This window comes from Taudactylus pleione, unplaced genomic scaffold, assembly GCF_031769625.1.
Source record: "Taudactylus pleione unplaced genomic scaffold, aTauple2 ptg000845l, whole genome shotgun sequence".
In the NCBI taxonomy this organism is placed as follows: domain Eukaryota; kingdom Metazoa; phylum Chordata; class Amphibia; order Anura; family Myobatrachidae; genus Taudactylus; species Taudactylus pleione.
In genome coordinates this window covers 6,145,937-6,171,634 of record NW_028285247.1, presented here as the reverse complement: position 1 = coordinate 6,171,634, position 25,698 = coordinate 6,145,937, and the positions used below count along the sequence as shown (strand labels likewise).

Sequence of the window (25,698 nt, the reverse complement as noted above, 5' to 3'; positions counted from 1 at the left end):
TATAATTCTATATATTATTTATACAGCCCCCATTTATTAAGTACAGGCAGTCATATGAACAGACAAGTGACTGAGGAGAAACATAATACCATAAGAACAAATGATTACTAATGTGTATATAACCATTCATAACCATGGGAAAAGGAGCCAGTCCATCTTATAGTTACTACAAACGGACACACACAGGGGAAAGTATGTGGGGGAATAAGAGGGGAATGTCAGGTGTCCCTAATAAATAACAGTCATAAAATTGTTTAGTCTCTAGCTATAGGGAAGAGGGGGTCTTTTCCAGAATATGGGAACAATAACCTCAGTAGTAACACTCAGGTTTTCCTGGCCAATAAGTCAGGATTCATGGATAGTCACTAACAGATATGGAAGCGGTTCCTAGCATTAGGCCATATGTCCAGCACACATTCAACTTACAATGGAAAATTTTACTACATACAGCAGCACATCTATACCCCTGAGAATACTAGGGGTAAATTTACTAAGAATCGTGTCTGGCCAAGATTGCCTTCCCATGCAAGTTTTCCCTGATTTTGCTACTCTGAGAGTTGCTAAAGGTAAATACGAGTCCAAAAACACAATCCCGCGCAGTAATAGATGGCAAAACACGGAAATAGAAGTCAATAGACCATCGAACCAACCCGCAAGTACTTTCCATAGACAGGAATACAACTCATGGATTTACTAAGAATTATGTTTCAAAAACACGATAGAACACAGAGCAGAATATATAGGAAACACACAGAATTTCCTGTAAGCTGCATCTTCTGCTTTTGTGTGTTACTAGTTAAATGAAAGGTTTAAAATTAGAAAAAAATCACAATGGGGTGTCCCCCTCTCCAAAAGCATAACCAGACCTCTGGGCCCGAACAGCATGGGGTTCCCCCTCAATATTTCCATATGGCTGGGGGCTTACCCCCACTGTAAAGAAAAAAAAAAAAAGAGGCAGTACACAGACACTGAATGATTTACCCCTTTATTAACCAGTCACTCACACTACATACTTAACTCATCATACTGACCTAGTTTTGAAAAAGCATTTTAGGAAGATTGCGAAAGCAACACCTATGAACGCGGCAGTAAAGTGGATGTGTGCTGCTAGATCTGAGATGTGCCAAAAATTGATTTACATCCAAATGTAGATGAGCCCCAAAGCAGTTAGTAAGATATACTTGTAGATAAAACACATTGACACTTTTCCGAAAATGCATGTAGCCATAGGGATCATTGTGCCTTATACCCAATGCAGGTAAATGATACTAATGATCCCATTTGAATGTATGGATATCTGTGTTTTATATATATGTATAACAACTACATATTGGGGGTAAGGTGCAATCAGGTAGATTGCTAGGCTCTTCAGGGAGTCAGTGAAATTGCTATTATTTCTTAACTACTCCATGGTGCTGGTCGGTCCCCTTCTCCAGGTAGACATCCAGGGGGCTTGGCAAAATAACATACCGCAATCCCAATCACCTGAAAGCACTAAATATTACATACTGTACATAACAGTGCTTCTCTGAGAATGACAGTTTCCCCACGTGGTTTCCTTCTGATTAGGTAAGGGTCAGACCTCTCTCAGTCAATCAGTGGCCAGTTTATATTGCAGCGGGTGCTGATTGGCTGAGAGAGGTCTGACTCTTAGCCAATCAGCGCTAAGGTATAGGAAACCTCATGAATCCTGTCATTCTCCAAGTGCCTGCATGCCAGGGCAGGCTTGCTGGGACCTGCAGTCCCACTGTAAAGAACAATATTATAATCTATTTTTTATGCATTTTCACGTGCATCCAATGCCACCATGGATGCAGGAAAGAAATTCCAAGGCTGGTTGATCCTCGGGAGCTTGGGTTTGGGGTTTCTACTTTCCGAGGACTGTCAGAGGAACCCTACGCTGTTTTTCCATAAGTTTCTAGCACCAGAATACACTCAGAGGTCCAGGGCTGGTTATGTTTTATTTGTCAAATTTTTTCTACGTTTTAACCCTTTATTTAACTAGTAACACACAAAAGTACTGCACAGATCACACTGATATGTGCAGTGCTCAGCAGAGTCTATTCAGAAGGGACCAATATGAACTCATAGACAATACAACTCCGCCATCACCATTAAATCATAATAGACAGGCAAACATGATTCTTAGTAAATCTGTGATCTGTGGCATAGTAAACTCATGCGAGTCCTTGTGATGCCCAGCATACTGAAATTTGGCCAGACACGATTCTCATAAAATGTACCCCCTAGTGCAGCTTACATGACTATACTGTACTTACAGATGCTTTCCCATTGGCCATCTATAATATGGAAATAAGTCCTTACACCATGTACCTAAAATATTAGGAGGGCCAGGGTAATGCTGCTGCCCCTCATCTTTATGTTTAAGTTGTTTAAGGTTTTAAATCCTCACCACTGCTCAGCTGTATGTGGCTGTTTTGGGTTAGTGGTAATATAATGGGGACAGAGGGACAGGAACCTTCCCCACCTTTGGTGATGTTCCCAGTATAACAGGAGCATAAAATTCTGCCACTAGCAAGTTGGGCTGTGCTAAGCAGCCATGTGCTGCCCTGTGTACTGTACTGTACTACCATATGCTGCCATGTAATACTGCTCTCTAACACCATGTAAGACACTTATTGTACATTCAGGCCACATGTCTTGCTGGTTATTACCTATAACTGACACTTTATCTTATTATTACAGTTACAACATCAAAAAAATGATCTTCAAGTCGGACGATGCCTACAAACAAGGTAACAATAACTAAAAGCAGGATTGACCTAATGAGCAGTGAAGGAGAAAAGGGGCACACTTTGTAGAGGCCTATGGGCCTGATTCAGACCCACTCGCGAGCGGCTGTCCGCTCGCAAGTGGGTCGATGTTATGCACTGAGCATGCGCACGACGGAGGGAGCTCCGTCGTGCGCATGCGCCAGACGCGACGAGCGAAGGAAAGTCCTTCGCTCGTTGTGTCCGATCAAAGGGGGCGTGCTGTTAATGTTGATTGACAGCACGCCCCCTTTGGTGGGCGTGCCGGGGGCGTGCCTCCCTGACGGGGGCGTTCCCACGGGAACGCCTCCCGTCAGAAGCCGGCCCACTGACATCACTAGTGATGTCAGTGGGAGTGATTTTGGCTCTGATAGAGCCAAAATCACTCCGGAGCTTGCGGTTGAAAACCTCAACCGCAGGCTCCGGCTCGCAATTTCGATGGTCGCGATGGTCTCGACCATCGCGGCCATCAAAAAGCACGCTCGTATAGCCTGTGGGTGGTGACCCACAGCTATACGAGCGTCCAGGAGGACACTCCATGAAAATGGAGCCCGGCCCTCATTCAGAGCGTGCGCTCTGCTCAGAGCGTACGGCTCTGAATGAGGGCCTATGTTCTGTATAGAAATGGCTTAAATCAGTGCTGTTTTTAGAGGTCGACATACTCACTGTACAAATTTGTAGTGAGTATGTCAACCTGCCATATCCAACCCCTGGAGAATACACTGAGCTGGATAAGAGTACATGGCACAAGCATGTGAGAATCACAAAATGGAATAAACAGCATTCCAGTATTTGCATTGCTTTTGTCTTTACTGGAGCCAAAGCAATATAGGAAGGGCATAATACTGATAAATTATTTACAATAAGAATGAGCTCAGAGGGCCGGATGTACTAAGCATAGCATCCGCAATGCCGTACATTCCGCCAGTTATCGTGTACATAACCATAATCCGGAATGTACCCGCATTAGCATACTGTAGTAATAATGTAGTGTAATGTAGGGTATGCAGTCGGGAAGCCGGCGGACCTTATACCGACAGCCAGCTTCCCGACTGTCATATCTCGGCGAGGGTTAAATGACCGGCGTCTACATCTAGATGCCGGTCATTTCACCGACGCCGTGAGACCGGAGCCTGGCATCCCGATCGAAGTGATGCCGGGCGCCGCTGCGGCCAGCCGCGCGGGGGGGGGAGGGTTAGGTTTAGGGCACCCGGGGGGGACTTAGGGTTAATTAGGGTTAGGTACCCCCCCGGGAGGTTAGGGTTAGGCTAGGGGGAGGGAGGGTTAGGCACCCTCGGGGGGGACTTAGGGTTAGACACCCCCCCGGGGGAATTAGGTTTAGGCGGCAGGGAAGGGGGGGTTAGGTTTAGGCACTGGGGGAGAAGGTTAGGGTTAGGCACCCTAAAGGAGGGTTACGGTTAGTGGGTTAGAAATAGGTTAGCTAATACTTACCTTCGACGATCGGGATTTCCTCCTCTGCCGGGCTCCTGGTGTCGGGATTCCAACTGCCGGGCAGGGGACCGGCGGTAATTCATACCGATTCCTAATGTAGTGTACAGCAATATCCAACTCAGAATCAGACCCAAAGTGATTAAACTTAAATAGGGGATCTAGGGCAGGATGTACTAAAGTGAAAAATGTGGCAAACCCCCAAAAATGAAGCTTTTGGGTGTTTTACTGCATTTTCCATATGTACTATGCATTCTAAGCTTCGTCCCGGTGGGTAATGTCATCTGCAGTTGGCGTTACCCAATAGAAGTCTATGGGCTTCTTGTCGGGACACCTCCCATGAGAGTGATCCAATTGGATCCCTCCCATTTTCCCCCCGCATGCGTAGAAGGACGCCAGATTGATTTTTGGGTGTCAAGCCCAGAAGTCCCTCTATCCGAGGCTATCACAAAGGACAGCTCTTATCCGTAGAGCTGTGCTTTGCGATTTTCATTGCATTTCTAAGTACATACCACGGTAATCACCCGATGCTTAGTACATCCCGCCCCTAGTGTGTTTGCAATTATCCAATATACAAACATATAGACCCCAAATGGCCACTGTGCTGTAACTTTGCTGAAGGATTCCAGCTCAATCTTTATAGTTTGAGCTTTGGGCCTGATTCAGAGCCGGACGCAATTAGCGCTCACTCGTCCAGAAAATAGGGGTGGCTATTCAAATGAACCGTTCGCTCTTTACGGTCTGTTCACGCCTCTAGGTCTGAACGAGCGAACAAAACTTGCGGTCGTTTTTTGAAAAAATACGCCCCCTGGCCGCTCGCATCCTACGTCATGTCCGCTATTTATTAGATTAATCGAGTACATCGACCAGCGTATGAACTGCTCGCTATTCTTGGGGTTGGTTTTTCCTACCACAATCTTGCGAGCAGTTCTGGCTAAAAAATAACCCAGTGACATGGTCAATGACGCTGCTGTATTAATTATGCACACCCATAAAACGCCCGTTTTGACCTTTAAGCACGCCTGCGTTCGGATCTCCACTCCCCGTTTTCAAGCACCTTCCCCTGTTACCACCCACATACGCCTCATCCTGTCACTCAAATTATCAGGCATTTGCTATTTTGCGAGCACATGAATTTCGACCGCACTGACTGGTTAACTGGATAACGATCCGTACGCATGCGCAGTTGGGCAAACATCGCTCGGAGCGAACGAGCGGCCTTTTTACAAGCGGCTCTGAATCAGGCCCTTTGACCCCATTATAGATGGGATGTACTAAGCATCACATCCACAATGTAGTACATCACACCTGTCTTCGGGTTCATACTGTGGTTGATTGGTATGTACCTAGATATCACAAAGGACAGCTCTCCCGATAAGAATTGTCCTTTGTGATAGCTCCATAGAGGGATTTCCGGGTTTCACACCCAGAAGTCCCTCTTGCGTCCTTCTGTACTTTGTACATATGGGGAATGCAGTAAGAACCCCCTGACATTTGTATTTTCGGGGGGTTTTCCGCAATCTCCCCTTTAGTACATCCCGCCCTATTTCTTTCATCGTCCCACTTTGCAAAGGCATCTTTTAATGTTTTGCAGATTTTATCATAAAAATTAAATGAGAAATGTTAAATCCTATAACTGTATAAAGATGTCTCTATGGGTAATACTTGTCCATTTCATTCCAATTTCATAAATTTCCATATACATACAGAACAAAGGTCTCTACAAAGTGTGCCCCTTTCTCCATGTGTGTATATATATATTGTCACAGAGGGCAGCACCCACATCCCAAACTGATCAAGGGATATGTGGGCAGCTCTGTTACATCAGATATAGGACAGGTTTCCGATCCCTGTGTATTATTACATAGTATGTAATATAATATTGGTGTGCTAGTCTTGTTCTTAGTAAAATAAGCAGTGACCACAGGACAGACTAAAGGGTCATTTACTAATGAGATAAAGGCCCTATCCCCAGGGGAAATGGATGTGCTACATTTGGCAGCTGCTACTTATCATAGGCTCCTGCCGTGCTACAGCCGCCTTCTTATAGACACACATTTATAACTATGGGTGGGGTGTGCTAACACTAAAATGCAGACAAACCTCAGAAAACTGCAGTTTTTGGAGGTTTGACTACATTTCCCGTATGTACAAAGATCCAGAAAGTGAACTTTTTGTACCTCTATAGATGGCGTTGACCAATAAGAGCCTATGGGCTTATTTCCGCAGAAATCTCTGATTGGTATCCAATAAGATTCCTCCCATTCTCCTCTGCGGCTCACGCATGCATTGACTGATAGCATAACCCTGGATGTCCTCATATCGCAAAGGACAACTCTTATCAGTAGAGCTGTCCTTTGTGTTTTTAATCACAATTCTACATACATACGGCGTTAATAAATGCTGCTGTGCATGCGATAACTGGCGGGATGTATCACATTTAAAATGCAATGCTTAATACAAACCACCCACCCAATGTAGCAAGTGTTAGACATGGAAATACTGAATTAATATTTCCTCATATGTCTCCTTCCCACAGATCTAGAGGCACAGATTCCCTGAGTCCCCACCACCCCCATTCCACCACCTGTACCCGACAATCAACATTATCGCGTGGTCCTATATAGCACCTACCTCTAAATCCACTACCCCACCCAATAATGGGGCAGTGGTTTGGTTTGGGGACTGCCCTGATCCCCCACCATATCCCACACCCTCCATCACCACTACCTGTCCCCTTCCCATAGATGTTGACGGGCAGCTTATTTAGTGGTCCGGACACCCCTGGCAAAGAACTTCTCATCATGACAGTGGCCACTTTGCAATACTGGACCACAACATCATAGAGGCTGTGTGACGGAGCCCAGAGCCAGGAGTGAGAAGAAAAAGACAAGGCGAGGTTGCAAAGAAGAATTTGGCCACCACTGACCCCCCCAAGGGTTAAAATGTGCAGGTGGAACCAATCCCCTTAATGGGCCTTTGGAGATTGCCTTCCTGGTGAACAGTAAACCCTCAAACAGTCTTCTCATTCTCTCCACCACCATTTGTAAATAAAAAACTTTTGCATCATCATATTTTTGTCTATGCTACACATCCTGCATATTAACTGTAGGTCCTTACATATGTATTTACAAGGTATAATAGTCACATACACAGATAGCAACTGGTGTGGTGGATTTGTAGGCATTACATGGAATCAGTCTATGCAGGGGCGTTTGTAGAGAGGAGGGGGCCTGTGTACAGTCTCCGACACGGACCCCCTCCTCTGTCCGGCGGCCGGCAGCACACTGAGCTGTGCGCGGCCATCGCCGGAATTATAGACTCTGGGTGCTAGAGTGCGCCCAGAGTCTATAGAGTATGCGCTGGTCACCGGGAAAATGCCCGTGGTGGCCATTTTCCCTGTACTGTGCATGCGCAAACGATGGGAAAATGTCCGTGGCAGCCATTTTCCAGTCGTTGTAACAGCGCCGGACCCCCGCGCTGACGTGGTACTCCGAAGAGGTAAGTAATGCTATGGGTGCAGGGTGTGCCGTGCGGGGCCCCCCTGGACCCAGGGCCCCGTGTTCCCTGCACCCATTATAGATATACCCTTGAGTCTATGAGTCCTTGACTGAGAGAGCCTGGTAAGCACACCCACATTACATAAACACAGAGCTGTACACTATGGAGTGAGGGGAACCTAACATAGGCTGTGCGTCCCACATGACATACACACAGTAATGTACACAATGAAGTGAGGGGAACCTAACATACACTGCATCTTCCACATGACATACACATAATGCTGTACACAAATGGGTGAGGAGTGTAGTGCCTGTGTATGTTATTTCATACAAACATACACACAAGGAGATCAGGAGCTTTAGTCAGCATGCTTTCAACACCTTCACTGAGGACAGATATAAAGCAACGCATTTTGCAGCAGCACCTGTCAAGCATTATAGTGAAATAACACAGTGATGAGACATGCAGTGGCGGGCTGGGCCGGGGGGCAGGGTGCCATGTGCCCCCCGGGCCGCAGCGTCATGCGGGCCGTGGGCCGGTGCAGTCTGTGTCACTGTGACACAGACTGCACCGCGTGTGTAGCGCTGACCGGACGGAGTTCGGTCAGCGCTACACTGACAAACACACAGCCGCCGGCTCCGGCAGCTGTGTGTTTGTTGTAAGCAGCAGCCAATGAGAGTCTGTCAGACTCTCATTAGCTGTTGCTGCTGCGCCCACTGCGGGAGCCGCTCCATCTTTCGGCTCCCGCAGTGGGCAATGGGAGAGACGTCATGATGTCATATGATGTCTCTCCCATAATGCAGAGCGGCCCGGGAGGACAGACGGAGGAGCAGATGGCGGCGGCGGGAGCGGGGATTCAGGTGTTTTTTTTATTTTGTTTTTTATATTATGTGTCTACTGGGGTGGGGGGTCTGGCACTACTGGGGGCACTACAAAGGGGGGGGACTACTACTACTGGGGGCATTACAAGGGGGGTGGGGGACTACTACTACTACTGGGGGCACTACAAGGGGGAGGGGACTACTACTACTGGGGGCACTATAAGGGGACTACTACTACTACTGGGGGCACTACAATGGGGGTGGGGGACTACTACTGGGGGCACTACAAGGGGGGTGGGGGACTACTACTGCTGGGGACTCTACAAGGGGAAGGGACTACTACTACTGGGGGCACTATAAGGGGACCACTACTACTACTGGGGGCACTACTAGGGGGGTGGGGGACTACTACTACTGGGGACACTAGAAGGGGGAGGAGACTACTACTACTGGAGACTACAACTACTAGGGGCCCTATAAGGGGACTACTACTACTGAGGCCACTATAAGGGGACTACTACTACTACTGGGGGCACTACAAGGGGGGTGGGGGACTACTACTACTGGGGACACTACAAGGGGGGGACTACTACTGGGGGCACTACAAGGGGGGGGAATACTACTACTGGGGGCACTACAAAGGGGGGACTACTACTACTGGGGGCACTGCAAAGGGGGGGTACTACTACTGGGGGCACTACAAAGGGGGGGGGACTACTACTACTGGGGGCACTACAAGGGAGGGGACTACTTCTGGGGGCACTACTGGAGGCCTGCATAAGGGTGTTCTCTCCTGTGGCACACGGGGGCACTGCATATGGGCACTACGAAAGGGGGCTGCCCTAATCTTTATTTTTACCTTACATTAATCCCATATGGAACCGCCTCCTCCCTGGAACACTTGAGGGGGGGGGGGCGCCGTAGCATGCATATTCTTCGGACACCCTGGCTACACGCTACTCCTCTGCCAGGGCCATCTGCATGCATTTGCCCCCCAGGCTAAAAGTTGCCAGCCAGCCCCTGGAGACATGGTACTGCAGGCATTAAACAACAATGTGAATCTGGAGTAGCCAAATTCAATATATAACAATTCCCTCCCCATGTAAGTAATTTTTTATTCCCTCCTGTTTACAAGTCTAGTCTTTTTGGTGCGTGTCTTACCCTAGGAGGGAAATGGCAGTCCTCATGTAGGACCTGTGGACTTGGAGCATGAGAACTTACGGTTTCTGCGGACTCCTCCGGATTGGTGTTCACTCCAACAGTATCATGGGGTTGAAATAATTGCGCTACCCCAGACAAGTCATCTGCACAATCCTCTGTATCTACTGCTGCAGGCATTGACACCAAAGTTTCTGTAGTAGATTTTACTCCATCAAGAGCAGTTAATCCATTATGGGCCTGATTCAGAGCTGAACGCTCTGACCAGAGCGCTCGCTCTGAATCAGGGCCCTCCTCCCTGAAAATGGAGCGCCCTCTTGGACGCTCGCATAGCTGTTGGTGACCACCCACAGCATATGCGAGCATCCATGATGATGGTCGCGATGGTCTTGACCATCGCGACCATCGGGCTTGCGACGAAGACCCTGCGGTAGGGTCTCGCTGCCGCAAGCCCAGGAGTGATTTTGGCTCTATCAGAGCCAAAATCACTCCCACTGACATCATTAGTGATGTCAGTGGGGCCGGCTTCAGACGGTAGGCGTTCCCATGAGAACGCCTCCGTCTGGCAGGCACGACCCCCAGCACGCCCACCAAAGGGGGCGTGCTGTCAATCAACATCGACAGCACGCCCCCTTTGGTGCGAGACCCGGAGCGATGGAGAGCCCGTCTCTCGCGCATGCGCACGACTGAGCTCCCTCCGTCATGCACAGTGGGGGAACATCGACCGGCTTACGAGCATACTGCCGCTCACGAGCGGGTCTGAATGACCCCCTATGTTCCGTAGTTGATCCAGGTTCCTGTGCCACAGTACACCAGGTTCAATTTCCACTATGTATGACAATGGCTCTCTACATTGTGTAACCTTTGCGATTACCCAATTCTGCTCTCCATGGTAGTTACATGCCCACATAGTCTGTCCTACCGACAAAGTCCAAATTGTGGTGCCACCGGTAACTTGAGACTGCTTCAGTTGCTGGTCACGAATCAGTCCACGAATATCTGGTTTGATCAAATCCAGTCTAGACCTGAGGTTCCTACCCAGGAACAACATAGTTGGGGTTTGGTTGGTTGTGGCATGAACAGCATTCCTGTATGCAAAAAGAATTGGAAAGCTTGAGCTGTAATGTCCCCTTGTCTGTGTGCATGGCAAGCTTGCTTTAACGTTTGTATGAAATATTCAGCCAATCCATTCGTAGCCGAGTGATACGGGGTGGAGGTAATGTCCCAAATTCCATTTTTATTTATGAAGGTCCAAAACTATTCAGCAATAAACTGAGGCCCATTATCACTGACCAACTGCTCCAGTACCCCTGTTCTGGCAAAAAGACTCAACACCATGTGTGCAGCTGTAGTAGAAATGACAGTAAAAACATCAGACCATATGAAACAGACATCCACCACCACCAGAAACATGGACCCCAGCAATAGTCCCACAAAGTCTACATGAATCCGCTGCCACAGGGGGAAATGGCCACTAACAAGGCTGCAATGACACTGGTGTGGGCATATTTTGGACAGATTGGCACCGAGATCACTCCCTGGCCAGATTCTCCAATTGCTAATCCAACCCTGGCCACCATACAAAACTCCTGGCCAGTGATTTTATTTTGACTACACCTAAGTGGCCCACATGTAGTTCCTCCAAGACTCTTGTTCGCACTTTAACAGGCACAGTGACCTGCAACCCCCACAGGAGGCAGCTGGAATCAGCTGTCAACTCATGCCTCCGATGAAAATAAGGGGCCAGCAGCCAGTGCAGTGGCGCAACCCACCCTTTTTGGGTCACTGTGAGTACTTGAGCCAGGATGGGGTCTCAAGCAGTCTCATGTCTGATCAAATTGGCAGTTATGGGAAGACATTCCACTTGCGTCATTGTGAAAACATCCCAAGACTCCTCGGTTTTCTGTGTCAATGGGGCGGTCTGTAAAGGCAATCGTTACAAACCATTTACATTAGCATGTTATGCAGTCTGCTTAAATTTTATAGTATAGCAATGTCCACCTAAGAACAGGGCTGATCACTGCATCCTTGCAGCCGCAGTGACAGGAATACCCTTCCGAAGGTTAAAGATAGACAAAAGGGGTTGGTGGTCAGTTATAAGTGTGAATTTCTTTCCATATAAAATACTGATTGAACAGTTTTACACCCCAAACCAGGCTGAAGGCTTCCCTGTCAATCTGTGCATATATGCTTCCAACATGGCACAGAGTGGCACTGCAGTGGTAGACAGGTTAGCAGTTTAAAAAACTATACTACCCAATAGGATGTTTAAAAACCAAGAATGTTTTCACTTTTCATTAATCAAGAACAAGGCTAGAAGGGAAAAGGGGGGGTTAACCCCCTATTGTTCCTCAGCACACTGAATTTTACTTGCAACAATATATGAAGACTATATGGTAATAGAAATTCAGAGATATTAGTTGCATGCATTTGCAAATAAATGGGAAGCTGCTAGGCCACGTCACGGCTTCTCTGTCTCTAGCCGCCCCTAACACTAAGGGGTTCACGTCCGGGGAGCAGGGCACCCCAAAAAACATCCAGCCCAAGACCCCCCAGGGCATCACATGAAAAATGGAAAAAGTGTGACAGTGCAGTGTAAAGTATAGATGTGTGCGAGTAGTTAATAAGTGTTGAAAAAGGGGTTAAAATATATGTGAAAAAATTACATGAATAAAAAAAAACATAAAAAGTGATGTGAAAAGTAACTGTGTATTTGGTTTTGGATCTGTATATTTCCTAAAAAAATCAGAAAAACAGCTAAAATCACGTAATTTGAGCCTGCTTTAATTCCTACTGTATTATTAACCTAAATAACATTTGTTTCCAGTCATTTCCAGTCAATTTTGACCACCTCACATCTCACAATATTGATTACATCCAGTTTAGTCCAAAAGGTTGTGGCAGTTCAGCTTACAACATGGCACAGAGTGGCACTGCAGTGGTAGACAGGTTGGCAGTTTAAAAAACTATACAACCCCATAGGAAGTTTAAAAACCAAGAATGTTTTCACTTTTCATTAATCAAGAACAAGGTTAGAAGGGAGTTGGAATATGTTTATGTACTGAAGACAGGGAAAGGACGGAAGGATTGATTAGTTTGTAAATTTAATTATTTTAATATTTTGATTCTGAAGAAAATTTTGAGGGAGGATCAATGTAAGATCAAGTTTTTCAGTTCTTGAAATACATCTTTGATCTGGAGGAGGTATTTTTCATACATCTAATAGAAATGCAGTGGCCTTGCTTGTGGAGGTGCTGCTAATAGTATACACTATAAACAGATGTTTACTTTGTACTCAGGGAGGTTGTTAGTGATAATGGGACCAAGACTTGCTGTTTACATCAGAGGAAAGCAGCCTGTAGCTCTCCGGCTGAACTACAACTCCAAGCATCCGTGCTGTTTGCAAGACCTACTGGAAGTTGTTTGTCAACAACGGGTGGCGTGCTTCAGGTTACCTCAGTCTGCGCTGTATGTAACATGTATGTAATGTGACCAATATACACAACTAATTTTTGAATTAAACGTATTTGCACACATCCTGGCAGGAAGATGCACTGTGCTGCTGCTCATATTTCTGGTCTCTCTCAAAAGTTTATTGAGCTAAACCGTTATTTATAACAGCCTATCAATTTACCAGGGTCCTAGGGCAACCAGTTGGGGTTAGGAACAATGAAAAAACGGTGTAAATGTGAAAATCTACCATGTTTTGCTCACCCAATTACCTTGGTGGTTCAGAATTTTTTTTTTTTAAATGAAAGGGGCATACAGGGAATGCGGTCTGTGGCCATGAAAATTTCTGGAAATTTTTGGCATTCAGCAACCGAATGTAGAAGATTTCAGCGTCTGTGGCAGTTAAACTTCCAAAATGGCACATCAGGAAACAAATGTTTTTAACTAATCAAGACTGAAGCCTGAGGGAGTTGGAGTATGTATGTAGTTGAAGGAAGGAAAAGCAAGGGTTGATTCGTAGTAAATTTAAGTTTTGGATTCCGAAGCAAATTTATGAGGGAGAGAGGAGGGGAGTAATTTACAAAGAAATTTGACTCATTCATATCAGTCCTTGCCCCAGTTGAGCTCTTTGGTGGTTCCGCATATTTTTTTAAAAATGAAAGGGGTATGCGAGAAATGCTTTATGTGGCCATAAAAATTTCTGGATATTTTTGGCATTAAGCAACCGCATGCAGAAGACTTCAGTGGATGTGGTAGTTCAATTACCAACATGGCACTGTCACAGACGTAGAGATTTGAGGTTGTGTTCCCGGGCTGTGTCCTGGGTCTGGATTTATAGAGTCTACTGCACGCTGGAAACTACTAGGTTGAATGTAATTTCTGTGCATAGATTTGGGTACCGGGTTGGTTCCGGTGAGTAACTGAACTCCAAGGGTATATTGGAGGCTGGCTGGACACCGGATAGGACCGGAGGGTAACTGGACTCCAAGAGTATATATTGGAGGATGGCTGGATACTGGTTAGGATCGGAGGGCAACTGGACTCCAAGAGTATATTATAGGAGGATGGCTGGATACTTACAACTACAGCCCACTGAAAAAACAGCAGACGCACTTTGAAAGAGCACAGTATGGAAGCTCACTAACGGAGCTATGAGTCCTGTTGCACTGGCAATTTGTTAGAGGAACAGAAGGTCCCTGGAAGCTGACTGGCTGGCCACTGAGGGAGAGCTGCTCCATTGGTGGAGATAGTCACATGACTTGGTCCAAGATGGCTGCGCCCATCTTCTCCAGAGAGCGGCTGCTGGTCCACGTGGGATGCCGGATCTGCCGCTGCAGAGCGGGGAAGCCAAAGCAAGCCGCGGGTGTCAGTGCTCTGGGGAGAGGACGCCGACGAAGCCAGTCGGAGATGACGGAAGCCACTGCAGCATCACATGAGCGCTGTGAGCAAGCGCCCGCAAAGGTAAGTAGCGGGCTCTGATTCTGGGGTGTTTGTGGCAGCATGCGACAGGCACATCTAGGAAATACATTTTTTTTAAGAATATAACACTGCGGTACTACCAACCGTGTCACAATACGTGTATGAACATTACACTGCGCTTCCACTTAGTGTCACAATACTTGGATGAAATTGGGGTACCACTTACAGTGTCACAATACGTGTTTGAATATTACACTGCGGTTCCACTTAGTGTCACAATACTTGGATGAAATTGCGGTACCGCTTACAGTGTCACAATACGTGAGGTTCCACTTACAGTGTCACAATACAAGGATGAAAGTATGGTACAGTACGTTTATGAATATTAGACTGCGGTTTCACTTACAGTGTAACAATACTTAGATGAAATTGGTTTACCACTTACTTTGTCACAATATGTGTATGAATATTACACTGTGGTTCCACTTACAGTGTTACAATACACATATGACTATTACACTGTGGTTCCACTTACAATGTCACAATACAAGGATGAAAGTATGGTACAGTACGTTTATGAATATTAGACTGCGGTTTCACTTACAGTGTAACAATACTTAGATGAAATTGGTTTACCACTTACTTTGTCACAATATGTGTATGAATATTACACTGTGGTTCCACTTACGGTGTTACAATACACGTATGACTATTACACTGTGGTTCCACTTACAATGTCACAATACAAGGATGAAAGTATGGTACAGTACGTTTATGAATATTAGACTGCGGTTTCACTTACAGTGTAACAATACTTAGATGAAATTGGTTTACCACTTACAGTGTCACAATATGTGTATGAATATTACCCTGTGGTTCCACTTACAGTGTCACAATACACGTATGACTATTACACTGTGGTTCCACTTAAAGTGTCACAATACATGGATGAAATTGGGGTACCACTTACTGGACCTCATTCAGAGGCGGTCGGAGGATGCAAGCAGTCGCTCAGAAACTGGGCGGCCACTTGCATCCTCACCGCCCGCCTCTGTTGCGGTCGTTAGGCTGTGGGTTAACACCTGCAGCTCTAACGACCACTCGGGTGATGGTCGCGATGGGTAGGGTCTCCCTTGTCGTAAGCCCCGGAGAGCTTCTGGCTCTGTCAGAGCCGGAAGCTCTCCACTGACATCACTAGTGATGTCAGTGGGGCCTCCCCCAAACGGCAGGCGTTCCCATGGGAACGCCTCCGTTTGGGCTGCCACCCCCCAGCCCACCTTCCAAACGGGGTGAGCTGTCAATCAACATCGAAGGCTCGCCCCCTTTGGAAAGAGACCCGCTACAACCAGCGCTGTAGGTCGTAGCGGGTCTCACGCATGCGCACGAAGGAGCCGGCTCCCTCATGCGCATGCGCACTAGACAAACATCGAGGCGGCCGTGCGGTCGTTTATGAATAGTACACTGCGCTTCCACTTACAGTGTTACAATACTTGGATGAAATTGGGGTACCACTAACAGTGCCAAAATAAGTGTATGAATCTTACACTGTGGTCTGACAGGCAGTGTCACAGTAAAAATAATTAAAAACAATATAGTACACTGGCGTACAGCACAACATTTTATTAAATTATATTAGTTTTTATTTTTTTTACCCTGGGCACACCTAGACCGACGGAACACCTTGAAGGACACAGTAGCCCCTTTATGGATAGACAGAGCACTCCTATACGGAATCAGTATGATTTACCGCCTGACCCATGCCCGGTGGTTGGAATCCCGACAGCGGCATCTCGGCAGCAGTGGAAATCCTGATCGTCCAAGGTAAGTACTTCCTAACCTAATTCTAACCCCCTAACCCTCCCTTAGGGGTGCCTAACCCTAACCTTCCCCCTCTAAGTGCCTAAACCTACGTCCACCGGGGGGGTGCCTAACCCTAACCTGCCCCTGGGGGTGCTTAACCATAACCTCCCAGTGGGTGCCTAGCCCTAAGTCCCCCCGCTTGGAACCCTAAACCTAACCCTCCCCCTACGCGGCTGTCCGTGTCGGCGCCCAGCATCACTTCGATCGGGATGTCGGGCGCCGGTCTCCCGGTATCGGTAAAATGACAGCCGTCTAGATTTAGATGCCTGTCATTTAACCCTCGCCGGGATATGACATTCGGGAAGCCGGCTGTAGGGATTACTTATAATAGTCCTTAGAGGAGAAAGAGTATTGCGATTGGATCTGGGAAATATATAAATTACCTGAGGTCGTTTCCTCAGCCAAAGTAAGAACTCCTCGAGCACCCCAGATTTCAAAAGATAAATTCAGCGTCAAAGAGTCAATCCTTCAAGAGAAAAATTAATAGTGGAAAAAAAATGTGAAAAGGGTAGTGTCTTCCAGGTTGCCTCCAAAAATAATATATGGTAAGAACTTACCCTTGTTATCTCTATTTCTACGAAGTCCATAGGGTTCCACAGGATACCTTGGGGTATAGGTGTGACGTCAGTCGCTGGGCACCATAGAGTTAAGCTTTTCAGCCTCCCAGGATGCACTAGGGTCCCCCTCCTATACCCCGCCCCCGAGCCAAGGCACCTCAGTTAGTTATCAAGCCATAGGCCGGAGGAGGAGAAGGAAGAGAGAGAAAAAAGATCTGGACACATACAAGAATCACATTCTCACCAGAGGGAGACGGAAAACCGGTGACCAGAGCAAAGCCCATCTGCAGCACAGGTGCGACAGGGCGGGAGTCCTGTGGAACCCTATGGACTTCGTAGAAATAGAGATAACAAGGGTAAGTTCTTACCATATCTCATATTTTCTACTTCAGGGTCCATAGGGTATCCACAGGATTCCTTGGGGATGTCCCAAAGCAGTATCCTTTAAGGGTGGGGACGCTCCTGTGCAGAAAGGAGAATCCGCCGCCCGAAGGAAGCATCCTGAGAGGCGAAGGTGTCAAACCTGTAATACCTCACGAAGGTATGGACAGAAGACCACGTAGCAGCCTTGCAGATCTGAACTGCCGAGGCACCACGTCGAGCTGCCCACGAAGGACCCACAGACCTAGTGGAATGAGCCTTCAGAGAAGGAGGGACCGGTAGGCCTTCATGAAGATAAGCTTCAGAAATAGCCATACGGATCCAGGCTGCCAAAGTTTGCTTTGAAGCAGGCCAACCCTTTTTACGGAAGCCATAGAGGACAAACAAAGCGTCCGACTTCCTAAACGAAGAAGTGCGGTCAACATAAGTCCTTAAGGCCCGCACAACATCCAAAGAGGCCTCACCCACGGAAAGACCCGGTGAGTTAAAGGCCGGAACAACTATTTCCTCGTTAACATGAAACTGGGAAACAACTTTGGGAAGAAACTCGGGACGAGTGCGGAGCACTGCCCTGTTCCCATGAAAAACCAAGAAAGGGGGTCTACAAGAAAGAGCCCCTAACTCAGAAACACGTCTGGCCGAAGCAATGGCCAGAAGGAAAACAGTCTTAGCTGTTAGCCATTTAAGATCCACTGAGCCCAGTGGTTCAAACGGCGGTCCTTGGAGAGCCCTCAGGACCACAGCCAAATCCCAAGGCGCCACAGGTGGAACAAAGGGCGGCTGAATGCGGAGAACACCCTGCATAAAGGTGCGCACATCCGGAATTGTAGCAATCCTATGGTGAAACCAGACAGATAGGGCCGAAACCTGTACCTTCAAAGAAGCAAGGCGAAGCCCATGATCTAGTCCCGCTTGCAGGAAGGCGAGAATCCGAGACAGACGAAACTCCCGCGGTGCATAACCTCTCGGTCGACACCACTGGAAGAACGTATGCCACACGCGATGGTATATCCTCGCGGAAGACGGTTTCCGAGCTCGTAACATGGTACGCACCACAGAGCTGGAAAACCCCCGGGACCTCAGCATGGCCGTCTCAACAGCCACGCCGTCAAAGACAGCCGAGTCAGGTCCGGGTGAAGGCAAGGACCCTGAGACAGAAGGTCCGGTCGTAGCGGCAACCGCAGAGGACTGTCCACGGACAGACCCTGAAGGTCTGAGAACCAGTGCCGTCTGGGCCACGCGGGAGCTATCAACAGGAGCGTCCCTCCTTCCTGTTTGAATTTCCGGATTACCCGTGGAAGAAGGGAGACCGGAGGGAACAGGTATGCGAACCGGAACGTCCACCGGACGGAGAGAGCATCCACCAGAGACGCCCCTTCGTCTCTTGTGCGAGACCCGTACAACGGCAACTTGTTGTGCCGGGACGCCATGAGGTCGATTTCTGGAAGACCCCACCTGTCCACCAGTAGTTGAAAAACGTCCGGGTGCAGGGACCATTCCCCCGGATGAACGTCTTGGCGACTTAGAAAGTCCGCCTCCCAATTGAGCACTCCCGGGATGAAGACCGCTGATATGGCTGGAAGATTGCGCTCCGCCCAAACCAGGATCCGAGAGACCTCTACGAGAGCCGCCCGACTGCGAGTTCCTCCTTGCCTGTTTATGTAGGCCACGGTGGTAGCGTTGTCCGACTGGACCTGCACCGGGCGACCCTGGAGAAACCGCTGTGCCTGCTGGAGAGCATTGAAGACCGCACGGAGTTCCAAGATATTTATTGGAAGCTCCGCTTCTGTCGGCGTCCACCTGCCCTGGAACAAGTGTGGACCCGAAACTGCTCCCCAGCCCCGAAGACTGGCGTCCGTTGTCAACAGGACCCAATTTGGAACCCAGAACGGACGTCCCTTGTTGAGGTGGATCGTCTGTAACCACCACGCAAGGGACAGGCGAACCTCCGGGGTGAGCACAATCGTCTGGGACTTCAGAGACTGAGGCAGCCCGTTCCACTTGGACAGGATCAGGTGCTGCAGAGGTCTGGAGTGAAACTGGGCGTATTCCACCATGTCGAACACCGACACCATGGAGCCCAGTAACCTCATCGCCGAGTGTAAGGACACCCGGCGGCTGTGCAGGCAACTGCGCACCCTTGACTGTAAAGCAGAGATCTTGTCCTCCGTCACGAAGATCCTTTGCTGTCCCGAGTCCAATAAGGCTCCAAGATGCAGAATCCTCCGAGACGGGATTAGAGTGGACTTCTGCCAGTTGATTAGCCAGCCGTGCCGTTGCAGCAGTGCAATGGTCAGGTCCAAGTGGCGTAACAGGAGCTCTGGAGATCCTGCCACCAATAACAGGTCGTCCAAATACGGCAACATGCGGACTCCCTGCAGCCGCAGAGAAGCCGCCATGACCGCCATCACCTTGGTGAAAACACGTGGTGCTGTTGCCAGGCCAAAAGGTAACGCCTGAAACTGGAAGTGGTCGCTGCGGATTGCAAACCTGACGAACTGTTGATGGCGCAAAAGAATAGGGACATGCAGGTAAGCGTCCTGTATGTCCAATGACACCATGTAGTCCCCAGGTTCCAGCGCCAGAATGATGGACCGTAGGGTCTCCATCCGAAACTTCGGGACCCGAAAGACTTGTTGAGCGCTTTGAGGTTGAGAATCGGACGATATGACCCATTGGGTTTCTGTACCAAAAATAGATTTGAATAGAAACCCTGGCCACTCTGGGAGAATAGAACAGGCACTATAACTCCAGCCTGGAGCATAGTGTGCAATACCTTCCGCAGCTCCGTAGCCTTGTTTCGGTCTGATGGTAGACCCGTGGTGAAGAAGCGAGCCGGGGGTCTGTGCCGGAAGGAGAGGGCGTATCCGTGGGAAACCACCTCCAGAACCCAAGTGTCTGTCGTAGTGGTCGACCAACACTGGGCGAACTGTAGCAGGCGGCCTCCCACCCTGGGATCCCCCAAAGGGAGGCCCGGACCGTCAGGCCGCAGGCTTGTCATCTGGCTTGGGGGCCGGACGTCTTTATCCAGATCCGGACCGAAGAGAACTTCTCCGGTAAACGGCAACGCTTCCAGACCTTTCTTGGAATCTGCGTCCGCCTTCCAGGATCGCAGCCACAAGGAGCGACGAGCAGCTACCGCTGCTGAAAAAATTCTAGACACCAGAGTACTAATGTCTAGAGCCGCCTCGTTGATGTAGGTGGCCGAATCACGGAGATTGCCAATCAACTCTGCCTGTTCGGCCGGACAGTCGGATTCAAAAGAAGCCTCTAATGAATCCGCCCAGCGCTCCATCGCTCTGGCAACCCAGCAAATGGCCATAGCCGGCCGTGCTGCCCCCCCTGCAAGGGAATAAGCGGACTTCAGGCAGATTTCTACCTTCTGGTCCGTAGCATCCTTAAGGGAGGACATGGATGGCACCGGCAATGTGGCACTACGGACAAGACGTGTCACATGAGAATCCACCTGTGGAGGGGATTCCCACTTAGCAAAATAATTATCCGCAAACGGATAAGCCACCGCCAGGCGTCTCTGCGGCTGGTATCGCTTGCCAGGCTGTTTCCACGCCTCCTCTAAATGGTCCACCAACTGACCCGAAAGAGGAAAGACTGTGGCATCGCCCTTCACATCTTTGAAAAAGGCATACTTAGATTTAGCCGCTGGGGGAACTTCGTCCTCAATCACCAAGGCTGTGCGGACCGCCCGAATAAGTCCAGGAATATATACTTTGGACTTAGCATCAGCGTCCTTAGTATGGAGAGGTTCCTGATCGTAAGGAACCAGAATCTCCCCATCATCAGACGTCCCTTCGTCATCCTCATAAGGAGCGGACAGAGACGCCACCGGCCTTTTATGAGGCCGCATCACAGACTCCCCTTGCAACACATCCGACAATTGCTGTACAGAACTCGTCAGGGAGTTAACCCACGCTGGCTCCTGAGAAGCTCCTGAGAACCCGGGAGCGGGGAAATAGGGAGACTGTGGGGTACCACCAATTGTCGTGGGAACCCCTGCATGGGTGACGACACCACAGACTGCTGGGACAAACCCATCGGAGTAAACGCGGGCTGCGGAGCTAACTGGCCCACTAAAGCTGTTAACGCCTGAGCGAAACAAGCCCAGGGCGGCTCCTGTACCGGTGCTGTAACCGTAATAGGCCGCGCCATGGACAAACACTGCCGGCAAAGGCCCTCCGCGCTACCCTCCCCCTCCGCTAACGGTACTTTGCACGTGGTACACTGTAGCCGGAGGGGAAAATCACTTTCAGACATGATGGCACCACGTATGTGACCTCTCTCACCAATTAAGTATTAAATAGGCGAGAGACCACCCTGCAGCACCGCACCGCAAGGGCTTTAGCAGAAAGAACAAGGACAGTAATAAAGCTGACAGTTTAGAGAAGAAAAGTTACAGGCAGCGCTAGCACAGTCACATACAATGCAGAGAAATAACAATTCCTGCACTAACAGCGCTGATCACTCAACTACACAGACACAGGGCCTGGTAGGACACAGCGCTGCATACACAGACCTGAGCCACAGCGGAGGAGAGGTATGCGGGGGGACCCAGACCACGATGCTTCCATCCAGCGCTTCCAGCAGCGTTCACCATGCCTTCTGGAGAAGATGGCCGCCAAGGAGCAGAGAGGAGGCTGGCCTGGGGGAGGAGCGCTGCCACAGGACCAGTCGGCAGCATGCAGAGAGGGCTGTGTGCAGCGGGGGAGGCGCCGGCTGTGAGACAGGGAAGGCGCGCTCCCCTGGCATGCATTTAACCCCTGGGACGCCTGGGGTCCTCGGGACGCTACCGCTCTGCTGCGGTCCGCTGTCCCAGGGGGTAGTGGAAAGCGCAGGTTGGTCGCCTGGCTCCACGCTGCAGCCAGTCCCCAGGGAGCCCCCTGCCTGGGGACTTAGGACCATGTGACCAGCGGGGACCCACCGCGGGACCCCGCTGCTTACCTTTGTCCCCCTTGGATCCGGCCATGGTCCGGAACATCTGGGGTCACCGCTAGCTGTGACCCCAGATGCTCACCAGCATCCCCGGATCGGTACCGGCGTTCTGGTACCGGCGGGGGTGTAGGGAAGACAGCATGGACGTCAGGACTGACTGTCCATGCTGTACATCCAGATGTGCAGCCACAGCTGCACTGAAGAAAGCTTCAGGGGCTCTTCTAGCCCCCACTCCGACAGGTGCACCCGACGCCGACCGGGCACCAAACTAAACTGAGGTGCCTTGGCTCGGGGGCGGGGTATAGGAGGGGGACCCTAGTGCATCCTGGGAGGCTGAAAAGCTTAACTCTATGGTGCCCAGCGACTGACGTCACACCAATACCCCAAGGTATCCTGTGGATACCCTATGGACCCTGAAGTAGAAAAAGAGATTTGGAAATGGTCTGTATAGCGTCCAGGTCCAGGAGTAGGTGTTCAGCCTGGAAGGGTTCTAAAATGTGTAACATCCCAACATAGGCTTAAGGCCGCACAGTCAGACCATGTTACTGGTAGTACAGAAACTTGTTTAATATGCTGTAGGGTCCACTTATTGGAAAAGACCAAATCAATGCGTGAATAGGAGCTATGAACATGGGAAAAAAAGATATTGGGCCCGATTCAGAGCCACTCGCAAGCGGCCCGATGGTTGCCCACTGCGGATGTACCACGTCCAGCGTGCGCAAGCCCCACTGAGCGACCGAAGTTCAGTCACTACGGGGCTCGCAACAAGACAGGGCGGCTGTCTATGTTGATTGACAGCTCGCCCCGTTTTGTGGGCGAGTAGGGGGGGTGGACGGACAAACACAGGCGTGTGCATGTTTTCCATGTCTCCTCGCACAATCACAAGTGAATCAATTAGCTCCACCTGTGGAAATTTTAATATGTGTCAGTGAGTAATGAATACACCTGTGCACCTACTGGGTGACCTGCAAAATGTGAGATGTGTGGGGTCCTGAGGACCGAGTTTGAGAACCACTGCGCTAGAGGAACCAGAACCTCTGCCGGAACACCAGTCTTAAGGCCCTCAACAAGCTGCGTAGCCCATGCTTCCACCGCCTTGTTGACCCAACAGCTGACTAATGTGGGAGGTAGACACACCCTCGCTACAGTGTACATAAACTTTAAGGTAGTTTCTAACTTCCTGTCAGAAGACTCCTTTAAAGAAACTGCTGGAACAGGGAGCACGGTCTTTTTAGACAGAGGTGACATTGAAGTGTCCACTGAAGGAGGTGTTTCGAATAATTTCCTGCTCTCTGCAGGAAAGGGATAGTAGGATAAAAGTTTACGTGAGATCTGAAACTTTTCATCTGCGTGTTTCCACGCTGAGGTAAGGATCTCGTCCAATTCCTCAGACACTGGAAAGGAGGCCGCTAGTCTTTGTTTCTTATTAAAAGATAGACGGCCTAACTTCCACAGGGTCCATGTCCTCAGCATGTAACACCTGGCATATAGCTGCAATCAGCACCTCTACACCCTGAGGTAAAGGCTCCGCTTCCTCTGGCGTCTGTTCCTCTATAGAGTCCTGTACCCACCGGCAGATCCAGGGGGGCGATAAGGGCGATCGCCCCCCATACACACAGCCCCGATCTCCAAAAGTTCTGCCCTCTTATTTACACCAGTCGCAACTAGTGTGTCCTGTCAGTTGGCTATGCTGCTGCCTGTAAGCAAAGTAGTGCAGCCGCGGCGCAGCACCAGAGCGATGATCTGTCATGTGACATTGGAAACACAAATGCAGTGTCTCCAATGTCTCCAGTCCTGGCTGGCAGGATCGCGGGCGGCGCAGCGGGCCAAAGCTGAGTTGATATCTTCCGTAGATCAGTTGGCCCCCCTATCCTTCTTTGCGCATGCGCAAGGTCAGCGCAGTGAGGATGCTGGGATCCTTCGAGGCAGCAGCCATCTTGACTTGAGCAGCGTAGCAGACTGTCACTTGGCTGCGTGGGCTGGCTGACAGACACTGCGGTCGAGTGTTCTCCTGCCTGTCACTTTTCTGAAGAGAGCTGTGTTTGTGGAGCACATTGGTGGGGGCACATATGGGGCTGGGGGAGCCTTTGTGCGGCAAATTATTATTGGGGGGGCCTGGTGCGCATGTGGGTCTTGGGGGAGCCAGCCTGCTGTGGGGAATATTGTTGTGGGGGTCCGGTCACGGTGCACATGTGGGGCTCGGGGAGGAGAAATATTGTTTAAATTACATGAAAGAAAAATAAGCCCCTCCCAACAATTGTAGTATATTTAATTTAGATTTTCAAAACATTATTACAACCAAAATTGTAAAATCATATTACAAGAAAATGAATAACTAAAGACTTTTCTAGAATCTATTATGGTATTTTACATTGTCCCTCATTGAAGAGTACAGGATATATTGTCAGTGATTCCCAGAGCAGTTCCTGTATATGTAACTCAGAAATCTTTCTTTTTTGTTGTAATGCATGTATCATTTCTCTGTAACTGAAGAGTTCATTATGTTAGGGTGATGGTGAACATGTAACCATGAAAATGTCAACATGGCCATAATGTCAACAGTGATTTTCCGGGTAAGTCCAACACTGACATTATAACTGTAATGTCCCATTTTTACTAGGGACCAGGTTGGAATAGATCAGAGAGACAACCTGGGTGAAATGAGTTTCCCTTTTTATCAGACACAGCGACAGACTCAGGGCCTGATTCAGTCCCGGTCGCTCTGACAGAGCACTCGCTCTGAATCAGGGCCTGTTTTTTTTTTCTTTAGAATGGCCTCCTGGCCGCTCACATAGCTGTGGGTGACCACCCACAGCTACAGCGAGCGGCCATGATGATGGTCACGATGGTCAAGACCATCGCGACCAGTGGACTTGCGACGAGACCCTTGTGGTAGGGTCTCGTGGCCGCAAGCCCCAGAGAGATTTTGGCTCTAACAGAGCCGGAATCTCTCCACTGACATCACTTGTGATGTCAGTGGGGCCGCCCCCAAACGACAGGCGTTCTCATGGGAATGCCTCCGTTTGGGCAGCCACCCCCCCAGCCCGCCCACCAAAGGGGGCGAGTTGTCACTCAACATCGACAGCTCGCCCCCTTTGTTGAGAGACCCAGAGCGACAAAGTGCCCGTCGCTAGCCAGGTCTCGCGCATGTGCACGACGGAGCCGGCTCGCGAGCGGGTCTGAATCAGGCCCTGTGCTCAAAGCTAAAGATGCGGAACGGCTCCGTCGTGCGCATGCGCTGTGGGCCTCCGTCGACCCAGTTGTGAGCGCTCAGCGCTTGCGACCGTGTCTGAATCAGGCCCTCAGTTACAAGTAACAGCACAATTTTAATGTGAGGGCAACAATTGACACATAAACAGCTGTACATTTAGTACATTATCT

The 25,698-nt window shown here is 49.3% G+C and overlaps 1 long non-coding RNA gene across 1 annotated transcript in view; it reads right to left on the bottom strand.

The window, feature by feature from the left end:
* LOC148474444 (uncharacterized) overlaps positions 1 to 25,698 on the bottom strand; it is a 37,117-nt gene that overhangs the window by 10,757 nt on the left and 662 nt on the right. The window lies entirely within an intron of this gene.